This window comes from Ursus arctos, unplaced genomic scaffold, assembly GCF_023065955.2.
Source record: "Ursus arctos isolate Adak ecotype North America unplaced genomic scaffold, UrsArc2.0 scaffold_21, whole genome shotgun sequence".
Taxonomy (NCBI): Eukaryota; Metazoa; Chordata; class Mammalia; order Carnivora; family Ursidae; genus Ursus; species Ursus arctos.
In genome coordinates this window covers 41,244,416-41,260,002 of record NW_026622886.1, presented here as the reverse complement: position 1 = coordinate 41,260,002, position 15,587 = coordinate 41,244,416, and the positions used below count along the sequence as shown (strand labels likewise).

Below are 15,587 nucleotides of genomic sequence, written 5' to 3'. Positions count from 1 at the left end.
AATTCATTAGATCCCAGAACAAACCTCAAAAATATTTTAGGAATACAAAAACATACACATAGCAAGGTAACATTTTAATATATGGCATGCAGTCAACTAATGAGAGAGTTTAGCAAGGTTACTGAGTATAATGTAATATGAGAAAATAAATTGTATTCCTATAGACCAGTAGTGTACAAACCAAAAATTGAAATAAAAACACCATTTCAAATACCATAAAAAATATGAAATACTTAGGGATAAATCCGTAAGAAGATGTGTAAAACTTGTATACTGAAAACTTAATGGCTGGTTATGTGACCTGAGTGGCAAAGAAGCTTGCACTTTATCCTGGACCTATTGCAAAGCCCTCTCTTGCTCTGGGTCTGTTAGAAAATGGAAACCCTCTAAGTCATCCAACAAATGGGTCAATGCAGTTTTCCGTATTACGGTACCATGACTCCAAAATCCAGAGGTCTACTAAACACAGTGCTACTTTTCTTGCGGCAGTAAGTGTGAAGTGTGTAACAATATATTCTTCATCTTAGAAGGGGATGTCCCGGTATTATTCATTGACTCCAGAAAATTTCACCAATATGGCAAGCTCCTGAATCTCGATGGGGGTTTCCTTACACTTTCTAGTACTAGGGCATCATCCAGGGTCCTTGCCATTTCTTGCTTATAAGATTCAACAGCATGATGTCAATATAGAGGACCAGTGATATTCCATGAACTATCAAAGTAACTAATAGTATGTAGACACATTATGACAGCAAGAAAGTTACCATAGGCGTGGATCAAGACAATAAGTTTGTCTTTGCTGTATGTCCTTGCTATGATTTTGATCCTTTCTACTAATTGACATGAAGCAAAACACATTTATTTACTAAATCAATAGTCAGACACTGAATGCCAATACTATGTTGATCTGCTCCATTAAAACTACCATATTTGGCATGGCAGCTGCAATTGAGGTCACCAATTGTCTATGTTTATGGTATTCCAATAATATCCCCCATTACCCATGTTTTTTACAGGAGCAAGAATCAAGCCTTGAGATTACGGGGAACACTATCCCTGAATCCTTCCAGTCTTTTATAATGCCACTAAACCACGCAGTTCTCTTGGGTGGTATTACTTCTGATTTACTCTCTTTGCCTAGGGTCAGTGGTGGTTCCAGGACTTTCACTTGGTTCTTAACAGCACCGTGGTCCTTATTTCACAAATCTATAGTCAAATGTAAAAGTTCTGTTTGTGCCAAGAATATTTATTCCAATTACATATTCAGGAAAATGACCACAGTATGAATCAATGGACTCACGGGATCTACTGTATGATGGACTTGGACCAGGACTCCATTTATCAACCAGACTGCATAAATTTTACTTTATCCCTGGCCCTCAACAAGTCTGAATATTCTCCTTTCTCCAGTAGATAGATATCCTGGAAAAATATCACTGGTCTCTTTGGGGAAGGATTGGAAAAATATCTACTTGTGATGACATTGCAGGATGCTTCCTCAAGGGTCCACGTTTTCTGCTTCAATCAGCTGGCTCTGGGTCTGTGAACTGGGAAAGTGAATGAGAAATTGCGATTTCCTAAAACTGACATCAGCCTATTACTCACCGCTCTCATTTTTAAAAATCGTTTTTGTTGCTCTACAAATCAGGTAACACTGTGGTCCATTGTCCTTCTCTTTTGACACTAAACACATGATCTAAAGGCCATCACCCTAGATCCCTATGGATCAGGGTATCCTGATGGTCATTCCACTCTGTCTGTCCATTGCTAGGGTAACCAAAGATTTATTGTCAAAACCAGGGCACTTTTGAGAGTGAAACCTGGCACTATTAATAATTATACAGAGACAACTGGCAAAAACGACCCTGAGCAAACTGTGAAATATGTTGACCTTACTCATCTGTAGTTAGATCCATTTTGCCTCTGATGATTCAGTGCTGCCACCTGGCTTCTGCCATTTCTTAATCCCTTCATCCTCCTGAATTCCAAGGATCACAACTTCAGGGCAGCATCTCGCATCATCAATTCCAGCCTATATAAGACAGCAACTGTTAAACTTCTCAAAGATATTGGTGATGCTTTCACAAGTACATTTTGTTGCCTTTGAAAAGGGGCCATCCTTCAGGACCTCTCATGAACTGTTAGGGGGTGGGTCCTCAGATATTACATAGTAAAAAAATCCATTCTAACATTCCCGTGTTTTTGAACCCCTTGAGCCCTTTCCCAATCTCATGCAAGGAAATTCCAGCATCTCCACTTCGTTCATGTAGGCTATTGCTGTATCCAAACTTCAGAGAACCATCCCAGCAGATTGGGAGAACTGGGTCCAGATGCCTTTGCCTAAACATTGAATCCCAAGTGATGGATGAGTGTCCCCATGTCAATAAATATCCCCTATCTACTTCTACGTCACATTCCTACCCGGGCCAATGCTCTAAACATCTGGTCTCTCACATGTTCCCCTGGCTTATGCTTGTATATATGATTCACAGTATTCAGTTCCCGTGATATGTAAGCTGTTTCTTCCTGGAGCAGACTATTTCCACATTCAACTTGTGCTAAAATCTGACCCTAGTTTTCAGCCTGGAGTAATGAGGTGGGGTATGTGTGCTAGTAATTGGCACCATCTTATGTGATACTAGCTGAATTCATTGCACGGTCTCTAGGAAGAAGAAGGCCTCTCTCCCTAGTAAGTGGAAGGGTCTGCTTTTGTCAGTCTAGAGGGTTTAAAAGTGTTTAGGCATCACAGACTTTCAGGCTCACCTCTCTAAATGCCCTAATTCCAAATTTCAGGAGCCTCGTCTTTTTCCATCAAGGTCCTGTCTTTCACATAAGAAATCTGTCAAGGGGCACCTGGGTGGCTCAGTCAGTTGGGCATCTGCCTTCCGTTCAGGTCATGATTCTGGAGTCCTGGGATTGAGCCCTGAGTCAGGCTCCCTGCTCAGTGGGGAGCTCTCTGCTTCTCCCTCTGCCTCTCACTCCACTTGTGTTCTCTCGCTCTCTCTTTTTCTCTCTCTCTCAAATGAATAAATAAAATCTTTATTTTAAAAAAAGAAATCCGTCAAGTTTGCAGTCAGTCTCCTTTGTTCCACTGCCACCGTTAAAATCAGACGCAGGGCCTGATTTTCAGCACAGTCTACTCGTGATGTAGAGTTGAGCGTTTTCTTATAAACTACCCCAGAAGGTGTATCGACCAAGATCTGAGTATTTCCTTTCATTTAGTACACAATCAGGATGGTAAATGACTGCAGCGTCTCACTGAGGGAAGCTTTGAGGAAGATTTATGGTAAATACCTGTGGCCAAGTTGCAGAATACTTTCTCCAGAACCTACCCTTATTTTTTTTTTTCTTTTAAGTCATCTGTACCCCCAGCACGGGGCTCAAACCCACAACCCCAAGATCAAGAGTTGCATGTGCTACTGTCTGAGCAGCCAGGCGTCCCAGACTCACCCTTCTTTTCAGTCAAAATTTGGTGACCTGGCTTGGGTCTGCAAGGCTAGATGAGTGGCTTTGACTCTCCATTGTGGTGACTCAAGTCAGCTTTCTGATCATGAGACCTGGGTTATCTTTTCTTCCTGTTATGCAGATCAAGTAACATTTTAGTAGTATGTCTATTTCATTTCTGTGGCAGGTGGCCAAATATTTTGATTATCCCTTTATCTGGAATGCTCATCACCGGAAATGTGTCCTCACTATCTCTACTAGGTAAGTGCTGCCACTTGGCTCTACTTTGCCAGGATTCTCATTGAAATCAGGGACCCATTGCAATGACAGCATCTCTCAACATCCTGCCTGGCCTAAGATGACAAAGACCACAGAGCTTTTCTAGGATACTGGTGCTCTGCTCACGAACATGTTGTTTACAACCGCAGTGAAGGAAGTGTCCTCTGAGGCACCTAAGATGATGTAATGAGGGTAGATCAAGTTAGTATACAGATCACTTATGATAAATCCATTCCAATGTCCCTATCCTCTAAACCTTTACAGTCCTACCTCTGCCTCATATGGGGGAAAGTTCTGCATCTCCATCTCAATGAATATAGGTCATCACTGAACCCAAGTTCTGTCAACCAACCAAGTAAACTATTAGAACCACTTCCAGATGTGCAAGATAGCACATTACATCCATAATGTCTGATAAGGGTACCCCTTTCAATTTATTTGACTCAATCCAGTGATATAACAGAGGCAGTGTATCATAAGGAACTGGTTAAATAGATATTGACAGACAGAAAAATGCAAAAGGAAAATACTGAGATAACACAGAAGCAATAGCATAGAAGGAAGCTACCATTCGAAGGGTCAGGGATCAAAGGAAAGAGGTTGGACTTATTAAAACTCAGGAGCTTGGAGAACCTCCCTGTAGCAGGAACTCAGGATTCTGAGGAGGGGTCTGGAAGCTGGTGTATCTGAGGAAGTGATGTTGACAGGCACAGAACACAAAACGGGAAGGTGCTGGTTGTTTCTTCTCCTCCACGCTTTCAGTCTCCCTCTAGTGTTCCCTTTTGGGAAAAACCTAACAGGGAGCCCACTGCTAAACCAGAAACACAGAGAGCATCACAAAGCAAAGTATACTGAACATTATATCAAAAACTAATGATGGGGGCTCCTCGGTGACTCTCGATTGAGTGTCTGCCTTCAGCTCAGGGCATGATGTTAGGGTCCTAGGATCAAGCCCCACATCGGGCTCCCTGCTCAGTGGGGAGTCTGCTTCTTCCTCTGCTCCTCCTCCTGCTTGTGGTCTCTCTCAAATAAGTAAATAAAATCTTTAAAAAAAAAAAACCCAAAAAACTAATGATGTACGACACCTTGGCTACTTGAATTAAATTAAAAAAAAATAAAGCAAAGTATATACAAGTGGGGTTGGAGCCAAGAAACAATAGCTTAATAACCAGCAAGGTGCCCTTCAGATTCTCACAGTGGTAATTAGCTCTGTGTGACTTTACTTGAGTTGCCTAATGCCATGAACAGGATCCAATCTCCTCCATAATCCTTATGTCTGTAATTGTTGCCATATCCTCTGAGACATGAGATGTGCTTTTTTTAGGTACCTGAGTAGTCAGTATATTTCTTAATGATCAGGAGGATAGATCCAAGAGCCTGACCAACTGGGTTTGGATTCTGTCTCTGCCATTTAAAAGCTGTGCAACCTGAGAAGTTGCACTTAAACTCTCTGGGCTTCAGTGACTTTGCCTGTAGGATGATGATAATAATACCCATCTTATCAGTGAATGTATGCAAAGTGCTTGGCACATAGTCAGTGTAAGACTCTTATTGTCTACCATTGAGTTCAAATTCAATACAGGAATCTACTCTAAGCCACAAAATAACAAAAATCCCTCTAGGCATGAAGCATCCTTGTATCTTAAAAACACAGAAGAGAGAAAAGAAGCATATTCTATGTTTAAATTTAGACCATTCCACTTACCCGTTATGTGACCGTCAGCACGTTATTTTCCTTTTGTGATCCTCAGTTACTTCTCCTGAATAATGGGAATAAGAATTTGCTATTTCATCAACAAACATTGAACACACATCTACTATATTCAAACACATGAGACAATGTCTACAATATAATAAATCAGCTATTGTTGTTGTTGCCTAGAACAATGCTTAAGCACTGCAGAGTAGAGATAATAAACACATAAACTCTATTCTTAAAGAAGTTATATCCTAGTAGTGGAAACAGTCTGACACCCAGATAAATTATAAAGCAATGTGAAAACGTCAACACTGGAAAGAGCGTGGAGAAGGAATGGTTAAAATATGACAGAGTCCAGTGAGGTGTCCCAGTGATGGAACTCCTTGGGAAGTTTCCTTCTAAGCGCCAGGGGAAGCTGTCTGTGGGGAGATGTTACATGCTTTTGACCTCTATATTCTCCTTCATTCTGTCTCCAGTGGTTTCAGCTGATGAAGCTTAACATCATACCAGCTGTAAAGAGAGAAATGTTTCAATATCACAAGCACAGCAATGAAGGGTGGATTTGGACCAAAGAGGCAATAGATTGATAATGATATAAACTAAAGAATCCGTAATTGATGAAATGTAAGTAAACCAAATTATCCAATCAAAAGACAGATTTTCGGACAATTACAACTAGGTGCTGTTTATAAGAAACACATTTAAGAAAAAAAGATGTAAAACATATGAAAACAAAAATTTTTATTTCAATTACTAGAAATAAAGGACACTTCATTATGGTAAGACATTTAATTCACAAGAAATCTATAACAAATTTTAAAACATATGCATCTAATAACTCAGCCTCCGGATATAGAAAACAAAAATTAATACAAGGTCCAAAGGTGAAATGGACAAATCCACAATCATATTGAAAAATTGTAACATAATTTTTCAGTAACTGATTAAATAAATAAAAATTAGTAAAGATATGTATCTGTGGGATTGTTGCAATGATACATACAACAATGGGACAATAAAAAGGACCCACAAATAGACCTACATGTATATGGACACTTGATTTATCACAGAAGTAGCACTGGAGTACAGGGAGGGAAAAGATCTTTTCAAAAAACATTGTTAGGATGAAAAAAAAGCACTTAAAGAAAAAGATTGATACAGTGGACTAATTAAAATTATGAGCCTTTTTTCATCAAAAGACATCAGTAAGAGATGAAAAGACAAGGTACAAAGTGGGAAAAGTCATTTGCATAGCATTTATATTACCTATATAACTAAGAGATCATATGCAGAGCGTTATGAAACAGACAACTCACTTAAAAAAAATGGGCAAAATCTTAAACAAGCAATTTATGTAAGAGGAGATCCAAATGTCTGATAAAGGTACTTGATCTTATTAGCAATCAGGAATGTGAGCTTTAAACTAAAATGAAATCTGCATACCCTAGCTACAATTAAAAATCTGATAGTACTAAGAGTTTACGAGAGAGTGGTACAAAAGCAATTCTCACCCACTGCTGATTAGATTGTAAATTGGTGCACTTTTGAGAACAGTACAAGTTATCTAGCAGGAATGAAGACACCTATGTCCTATGACCCAGCAATTCTTCTCCTAAGTATATACTCTACAGAAATGCAAACTTAGATGTGACAAAAGACATGTACAAGAATTTTAGTTAAATTTTAACACAAATTTTATGTAATAGCCATCTAGTGGAAACAAACCAAACATCTGTCAATGATAGAATGGATTAGAAAGGAAAATGTGGCATATTTATTGAATTGAATGTTATACAGCAATATAAAAGAATTAATGACAACTCACATTTACAGTGTGGGTGAATGTTAAAAATAATGTGATAACTAAAAAAGCCAGATAGACCACATTGCACATAAAGTTCAAAATTGGGCTAAATCAAACTGTAATGTTTAGGGTGCATATTTATGTGGGTTTTAAAAAAGTGTCTGTATATAAAGGAAAGCAAGATAGTGATAACTGTGAGTCAAGCAAATGGCTACTTCTAGCAGGAGTGAGGGGTTGTGACTGGGTGGAGCAAGTAGAGATTTCTGGAGTAATAGCAGTATTCTATTTCTATATCTGGGTGACAGTTACAAGAATGTTTGCTTTTTAATAATTCAGTGAGCTGAACATATTCATTTTTGCACTTTTCTATTTATGTATTTATTTATTTATTTGACAGAGAGAGAGAGGGAGCACAAGCAAGGGGAGAGGCAGGCAGAGGGAGAGGGAGAAGCAAACTCCCCACTGAGCGGGAAGCCTGATGCAGGGCTTAGGATCCCAGGACGCTGGGATCATGACCCCAGCTGAAGGCAGACCCTTAACCGACTGAGGCACCCAGGAGCCTTGTTTTTGCACTTTTCTAAATGTGGGTTATATTTTCTCATAAAACGGTTCCAGTTCAAAAAGAAATGAACAAATAATCCTAGGATGGGTAAAAGATTGTGCTGGGTATTTCCTGTTTGTTCTCTATTCTAATTCTGATAATAACTATGAGAATAGTATTACACTATTGTCATCTCTGTTTTAGGGATATGCCCTATATTTTAGTCATCTTTGTCAAAATCTAGCGCCATACCCTTACATGTGTATGATCCTGGGGCTCAGAGAACGTGAATGGTCTTTTTCTAAGGCAGTGTAATTCACCAAGGAGTGGAGCCTGCAAACCCCAGTTTTCTAAATCCAACCTCAATCCAGCTGCCACATCTGCCTCTTGTCACTTCTGCTGTGGCAGACAGAAGCTCTCCCTGATTCTAGTCGCCAGCTGCACACACTATAGGAAAAACCTATTTCCAACCATGGACTACAAATAGATGGCGAGATTAATGGTATCTAGAAAGTGACAGAGGGAAAAGAAGCCTTGACTACAGATCTTGCCCAGGGGAGGACAAAATGCTAATGTACACCTTTTACTGCCGTGTTAAACTGACATCAGACAAGGAGCCAGCATCCCTTCCTCTTGCCCTAAGCAAAATACTTGCAGGTGTCATTCTGCAAGCAGCACAGGTAATGTTAAATTTTTATTTTAAAGTACTTTGTATTTTTCCCTTTTTCCCCCTGTAGCTCACAGCATATTTAACAAGTTCATCAGAATGTAGTCAAGAAGTATTGGTGTAAAGATTATTTGATTCTAGTTAAACAGACTATAGGCCTACATCTCTGGACTTATTTGCCATTGTGACGACAAAAATCTGTTTCCTACTGGTTTCTGACATACAGAAATTATCCTGATGCTTAGCAGAAGGGAAGGTTTTTACCCTGTGCTCTCTAACAGTGACAAACTCAGCACATTCTCAGCAGAAGAAGCAAGTTCTAGGGACTCACCTGAGAAGGGGGTTTTTCAAACTGCAGGTCACAATCTGTCAGTGGATCCCAACCATTTAGAAAAAATACAATAGATTAGAAAATTTTAAAGTGTGCAGTCTATGTTAAGAGTAAGTACCGTTTCATGAAACTTTAATTTCATAGTGTGTGTGTGTGTGTGTGTGTATCCATGCTCTGAGTTCCTAGACCCAGTTCCTGGAAAGAGGGGATAGATTTCCCCACACACCACCAAGCAATTCTCTGAACATCATCTGGACATTCAAAGCTTAACTTGATTTTGTTACTATCTACCCCGAGATAGCATCAGACCCCATAGGGAAGGGGTCAGTCCTATAAGACTGCCCCCCAACTCCTTCAGATGCCAGTTACAAGCCCAGGCTATCATCTGTGCTTCTAACCGACGAGCTATAGTTTGGAGATGGCAACAACCTCTTCCAACTGAGGATGTCAATCGCAAATCTGGGTTGTTACCTGCACTTAGGGCTATAGATCAGAGATTCCCAAGAACCCCTCCTTGGGTACAATTAATTTGCTAAAGTAGTTAATAGAACTCAAAGACACATTTTAACGACTAGATAACTGGCTTATTATAAAAAAAATATAACTCAGGAGCAGCCAGATGGAACGGATGTATGGGGTAAGGTATGGGGAAAGGGCAAGAAGTTTCCATGCCTTCTCCAGAGCACCACTCTCTGAATGTCCCCATGTTCACCAACTCAGAAGCTCTCTGAACCCTGTCCTCTTGGGTTTTATTTTGTTTTGTTTTGTTGAGTATAGTTGACACACAATGTTTCATTAATTTTAGGTGTACAACAGGGGTTCCTGGGTGGTTCAGTCGGTTAAGCAGCCAACTTGATTTTGGCTCATGTCATGATCTCAGAGCTGTAAGATCGAGCCTCGTGTCGGGTTCTGCATTGGACGTGGAGCCTGCTTAAGATTCTTTCTCTCTCTCTGCTCTTCCCTCCTGCTTGCATGTGTACTCTCTCTTTAAAAAAAAAAATCAGGTGTATAACATAGCGATTCAACAAGTTTATACATGATGCTATGTTCACCGCAAGTATAGCTCCCATCTGTCCCCATAAAATGCCATTCAATCTCATTGACTATATTCCCTATGCTGTGCCTTTTATTCCCATGATCTCTTCGTTCCATAACTGGAAGCCTGTATCTCCCACTTCTCTTCACCCATTTTGCCCAACCCCCACCCATCTTCTCTCTGGCAACCATCAGTTTGTTCTCTGTATTTACAGGTCTGATTTTGCTTTCTGTTTTTATTAATTTATTGTCGGGGTTTTTTTTGGGGGGGTGGATTCCACGTATGTGTGAAAGCATATGGTATTTGTCTTTCTCAGTCTAACTTCACTTACCCTCTAGGTTCATCCATGTTGTCTCGAATGGCACAATCTCATCCTTTCTTATGGCTGTGTAATATTCCATTGAGTGTGTGTGTGTGTGTGTGTGTGTGTGTGTGTGTGTGAGAGAGAGAGAGAGAGAGAGAGAGAGAGAGATACCATACCACATTTCCTTATCCATTCACCTATCGATGAATACTTTGGTTGCTTCCATATCTCGGCTATTTTAAATAATGCTGCAATAAGCATGTATCTTTTCAAATTAGTGGGGGGTATTGGGTGGGGATGTATAGACCCAATAGTGGAATGACTGGTATGGTATTGAATGGTATTTCTATTTTTAATTTTTTTGAGGTAACTCCATACTGTTTTCTCTAGTAACTGTACCAATTTACATTCCCACCAATAATGTATGAGAGTTCCTTTCTTTCCACATCCTCACCAGCACTTATTATCTCTTGTCTATTTGATTTTAGTCATTCTGACAGGTATAAGGTGGTATATCATTGTGGTTTTGATTTGCATTTCCCTGGTGATTAGTGATATTGAGTATATTTTCATGTGTCTGTTGGCTATTTCTATATCTTCTTTGGAAAAATGTCTATTTAGTTTCTCTGCCCATTTTTTAATTGGGTTGTTTGTCTTTTTGGTGTTGATTTGTATGCATTCTCTATATATTTTGGATATTAACCCCGTATCAGATATAACATTTACAAATATCTTCTCCCATTCAATACATTGCCTTTTCATTTTGTTCATGGTTTCCTTCATCGTGCAAAAGCTTTTTATTTTGATGCAGTCCCAATAGTTTATTTTTGCTTTTGTTTCCCTTGCCTTAGGAGACACACCTAGAAGAATGTTGCTATGGTTTATGTCAGAGAAATTACTGCTTGTGTTTTTTTTCTAGGATTTTTGGATGTTCGGGTCTAACATTTAGGTCTTTAATCCATTTTGAGTTTACATTTGTGCATGACGTTAAAAAGTGGTCCAGTTTTGTTCTTTTAAATGTTGCTGTCCAGTTTTCCCAGCACCATTTATTGAAGATACTGTCTTTTCTACATTGGATATTTTTGCTTCCTTTGTCCTAGGTTATTATTTTTTTAATTTTTTTATTATGTGATGTTAGTCACTATACAGTACATCATTAATTTTTGATGTAGTGTTCCATGATTCATTGTTTGCGTATAACACCCAGTGGTCCATGCAATACGTGCCCTCCTTATAATCCATCCCGGGCTAGCCCATCCCCCCACTCCCTTCCCCTCTGAAACCCTCAGTTTGTTTCCCAGAGTCCATAGTCTCTCATGGTTCATTCTTCCCTTCCTTCTCCTACTGATCTCCCTGCTATTCCTTATGTTCCACAAATGAGTGAAACCATATGATAATTGTCTTTCTCTGCTTGACTTATTTCACTTAGAATGCTAAGTCCCGTCCATGTTGCTGCAAATGTTGAGTAATCGTTCTTTCTGATGGCTGACTAATATTCCATTTTATATATCCTTTGTCCTAGATTAATTAACCCATGTTTAATCACGGGTTTACTTTTCGGCTCTCTATTTTGTTCCAATGATTTATATGGCTATTATTGTACCAGTACCATACTATTTTGATTATTATAGCTTTGAAGTACGTCTTGAAACCTGGGATTATGATACCTCCAGTTTTGTTCTTTTTCAAGATTACTTTGATTACTTGGGGTCTTTTTTTAACAGATTTTATTTATTTGAGAAAGAGAGAGAATGAGTGGGGGTGGAGGGGCAGAGGAAGAGAGAGAGAGAAGAAGACTCCCCACTGAGCAGGAAACCTAACATGTGTGGCTTGATCCTAAGACCCGGAGATCATGAGCTGAAGGCAGACACTTCACTGACTCAGCCACCCAGGCACCCCTGACTACTTGGGGTCTTTTTTCCATTTCATGCAAATTTTAATAGTATTTGCTCTAGTTTTGTGAAAAATATTATTGGTATTTTTATAGGGAATTGAATCTATGGATTGTTTTGTGTAAAATCGACATTTTAACAATATTAATTCTTCCAATTTATGAATATGGAATATCTTTCCATTTGTGTCATCTTCAATTTCTTTCATCAGTGTTTTATAATTTTTGGAGTTCAGGTCTTTCATCTCTTTGGTTCAGTTTATTCCTAGGTATTATACTCTTTTCAGTACAATTGTAAGTGGTGTTGTTTTCTTAATTTTTCTTTCTGCTACTTTATTATTAGTGTATAGGAATGCAATCAATTTCTGGGTATTAATTTTGTATCCTGCAACTTTACTGAATTCACTTATTACTTCTAGTAGTTTTTTGGTAGAGTCTTTAGGATTTACTATGTATAGTATTGTGTCATCTGCAAATAGTGACAGTTTAATTTCTTCTTTACCAATATGGATGCCTCTGATTTCTTTTTCTTGTCTGATTGCTGTGGCTAGGACTTCTAGTACTATGTTGAATAAAAGTGGTGAGACTGGATATCCTTGTTTTGTTCCTGATCTTAGAGGAAAAGATCTGAGTTTTTCACCATTGAGTGTGGTGTTAGCTGAGGGTTTTTCATATATCGCCCTTACTATGTTGAGGTATATTCCCTTTAAACTCACTTTGTTGAGAGTTCTATTATGAATGGATGTTAAATTTTGTCAATTGCCTTTTCTGCATCTATTGAGATGGCCATATGGTTTTTATCCTTAGTTTTGTTGATGTGGTATATCACATTGGTTGATATGCAAATATTGAACGATCCTTGTATCCTCAGAATAAATCTCACTTGATTGTGATGAATGATCTTTTTAATGTATTGTGTGTGGTTTGTTAACATTTTATTGAGGATTTTTGCATCTATTTTCATCAAGGCTATTGGCCTGTAGTTTTCTTTTTTTGTGGTCTCTTTGTGTGGTTTTGGTATCAGGGTAACGCTGGCCTCATAGAATGTATTTGGAAGCTTTCCTTCCTCTTCTATTTTTTGGAATAGTTTCTGGAGTATAGGTATTAACTCTTCTTTAAATGTTTGGTAGAATTCACCTGTGAATTAGTCTCATCCTGGTTATCTATTTTTTGGTAGTTTTTTGATTACCAATTCATTTCCATTACTTATGATCAGGCTGTTCAGATTTTCTATTTCTTCCTTATTCAGTATTGGAAGATTGTATATTTCTAGGAATTTATGCATTTCTTCTAACTTGTCCAATTTGTTGGCATATATATATATATATTTATTTTAGTATTCTCTTATAATCCTTTGTATTTTTGTGGTGTCAGTTGTTACTTCTCTTTTGTTTCTGATTTTATTTATTTGGGTTTCTTCTCTTTTGTTCTTGATGAGTCTGACTAAGGGTGCAGAGTTATTTACAATTGCTATATCCTCTTGTTGGTTTGATCCTTTTATCATTATGTAATGCTCTTCTTTGTGTCTTGTTACAGTCTTTAAAGTCTATTTTTTCTGATATAAGTATTACTACCCCAACTTTTTTTTCACTTCCATTTGCATGTTAATGTTTTTCCATCTCTTCACTTTCAGTTGCTATGTATCTTTAGATCTGAGGTGAGTCTTTTGTAGGGAGCATATAGATGGGTCTTGATTTTTTTTTTTTTTAATCTATTCTGCCACCCCATGTCTTTTGATTGAAGCATTTAAACCACTTAAAGTAATTACTGATAAGTATGTGCTTATTGTCATAGTGTTACTTGTTTTTTGGGTTTTTTTTAATGGTTCTTCTCTGTTCCTTTTTTCTCTTGTTCTCTTTCTTTGTGATTGGTGAGTTTCTATAGGTTATGTTTGACTTTCTTTCTCTTTTTGTGTTTCTATCATAGATTTTGGATTTGTGGTTACCATGAGATTCATATATAACATCCTAAGTAAACAACAATATATATTAATTTTGGTCATTTAAGTTCCAACACATTCGAAAGAAAGAAAGAAGAAAAAAAGGCTTCTTTCTTTTTTCCTTTTCCCCTTCTTTTTTTTTTTTTAACTCCCTGCTCCGTGTTTTATGCATATGCTATCATGTTTACATCTTTATATTCACAATTTTCTTATGTCTCATTATGAGCATTTCTTTCCCACTTAAAAAGTCCCTTTAACATTTCTTGTAAGGCTGCTTTAGTGGTGATAAACTCCTTTATCTTTTGTTTGTCTGTGAAACTCTGTATCTCTCCTTCAAATCTGAATGATAACCTTGCAGGATAGAATATTCTTGGTTGTGGGTTTTTTTGGGTTTTGTTTTTTTTCAGTACTTTGACTATATCATGCCACTCCTTTCTGGCCTGCAAAATTCTGCTGAAAAATCAGCTGATAGGCATATAGATTTACTTTTGTGGGTAACTTTTTGCTTCTCTCTTGCTGTTTTTAAATTTCTCTCTTTATCTTAAAACTTTAACATTGTATTTAGTAGGTATCATGATGTGGACCTCCTTGGGTTTATCTTGTTTGGAACCATGTGCTTCTTGGACCTGGATGTCTAGTTCCTTCCCCAGGTTAGGAAAGTTTTCAGCTATTATTTCTTTAGACAAATGTTCTGCCCCTCTTTCTCTCTCTTCCTCTGGGACCCCTATAATGTGAATGTTTTTTCATTTGATGTTGTCCAAGAGATCCCTTAACCTATTCTCATTTAAAAAAATTCTTTTCTCGGGGCGCCTGGGTGGCACAGCGGTTAAGCGTCTGCCTTCGGCTCAGGGCGTGATCCCGGCGTTGTGGGATCGAGCCCCACATCAGGCTCCTCCACTATGAGCCTGCTTCTTCCTCTCCCACTCCCCCTGCTTGTGTTCCCTCTCTGGCTGGCTGTCTCTATCTCTGTCAATTAAATAAATAAAAAATCTTTAAAAAAAAATTCTTTTCTCTTTTTGCTGTTCAGCTTATGTGTTTTCCATTACCATCTTCCAGATCACTGATATGCTCTTCTGCATGCTTTAATCAACTGTTGATTCCCTCAGCATTTTTTTTTTTAGTTATTGTATTCTTCAACTCTGATTGGTTCTTTTTAATATTTTCTACCTCTTTATTGAAATTCTTACTGAGTTCTTCCACTCTTCTCTCCAGCCTGGTGAATATCTTCACAATCATTACTTTAATGTCTTTATCAGGTGTATTACTTATCTCTTTTTCATTTAGTTCTTTTTCTGAGTTTTTTTTTTTTTTTCTTATTCTTCCTTTGGAGCATATTCCTTTGTTCTCCTTGCCGCCCCCGCCCCCCCCCCACCATTTTGCTTGACTTTCTCTTTGTTTCTACGGAGTAGGCAGAACAGCTACTTCTCCTAAACTCGAAGGAATAGTCTTGTATATGGTCATCTCCTATGTACACTGTGTGTGCTTGATGACTTTCACTGGCTGGCTAGAGCTGTGGCTGGCTTGGGAGGGGGTCTTGGGGTCTTTCACATAGTAAGCACCCTGTTAGGTCAGCTAAAGCTGAAGAGAATGCAGGCCAAGTGTCCTGAGGTCCTATATATTGAGGGCACACTAGCTGGACAGCTGAAGCTGAA

General features: G+C 38.4%; 1 long non-coding RNA gene across 1 annotated transcript in view; it reads right to left on the bottom strand.

The window, feature by feature from the left end:
* Positions 1–267: 267 nt before the first annotated feature.
* LOC123001136 (uncharacterized) overlaps positions 268–15,587 on the bottom strand; it is a 37,220-nt gene continuing 21,900 nt past the window's right edge. The window contains exons 2-4 of the long non-coding RNA XR_008960729.1: positions 5,429–5,483; positions 1,892–2,032; positions 268–1,547 (exon numbers count right to left, since the gene is read on the bottom strand). This is a non-coding gene — a long non-coding RNA (uncharacterized LOC123001136). The remainder of the gene's footprint in view (positions 1,548–1,891; positions 2,033–5,428; positions 5,484–15,587) is intronic.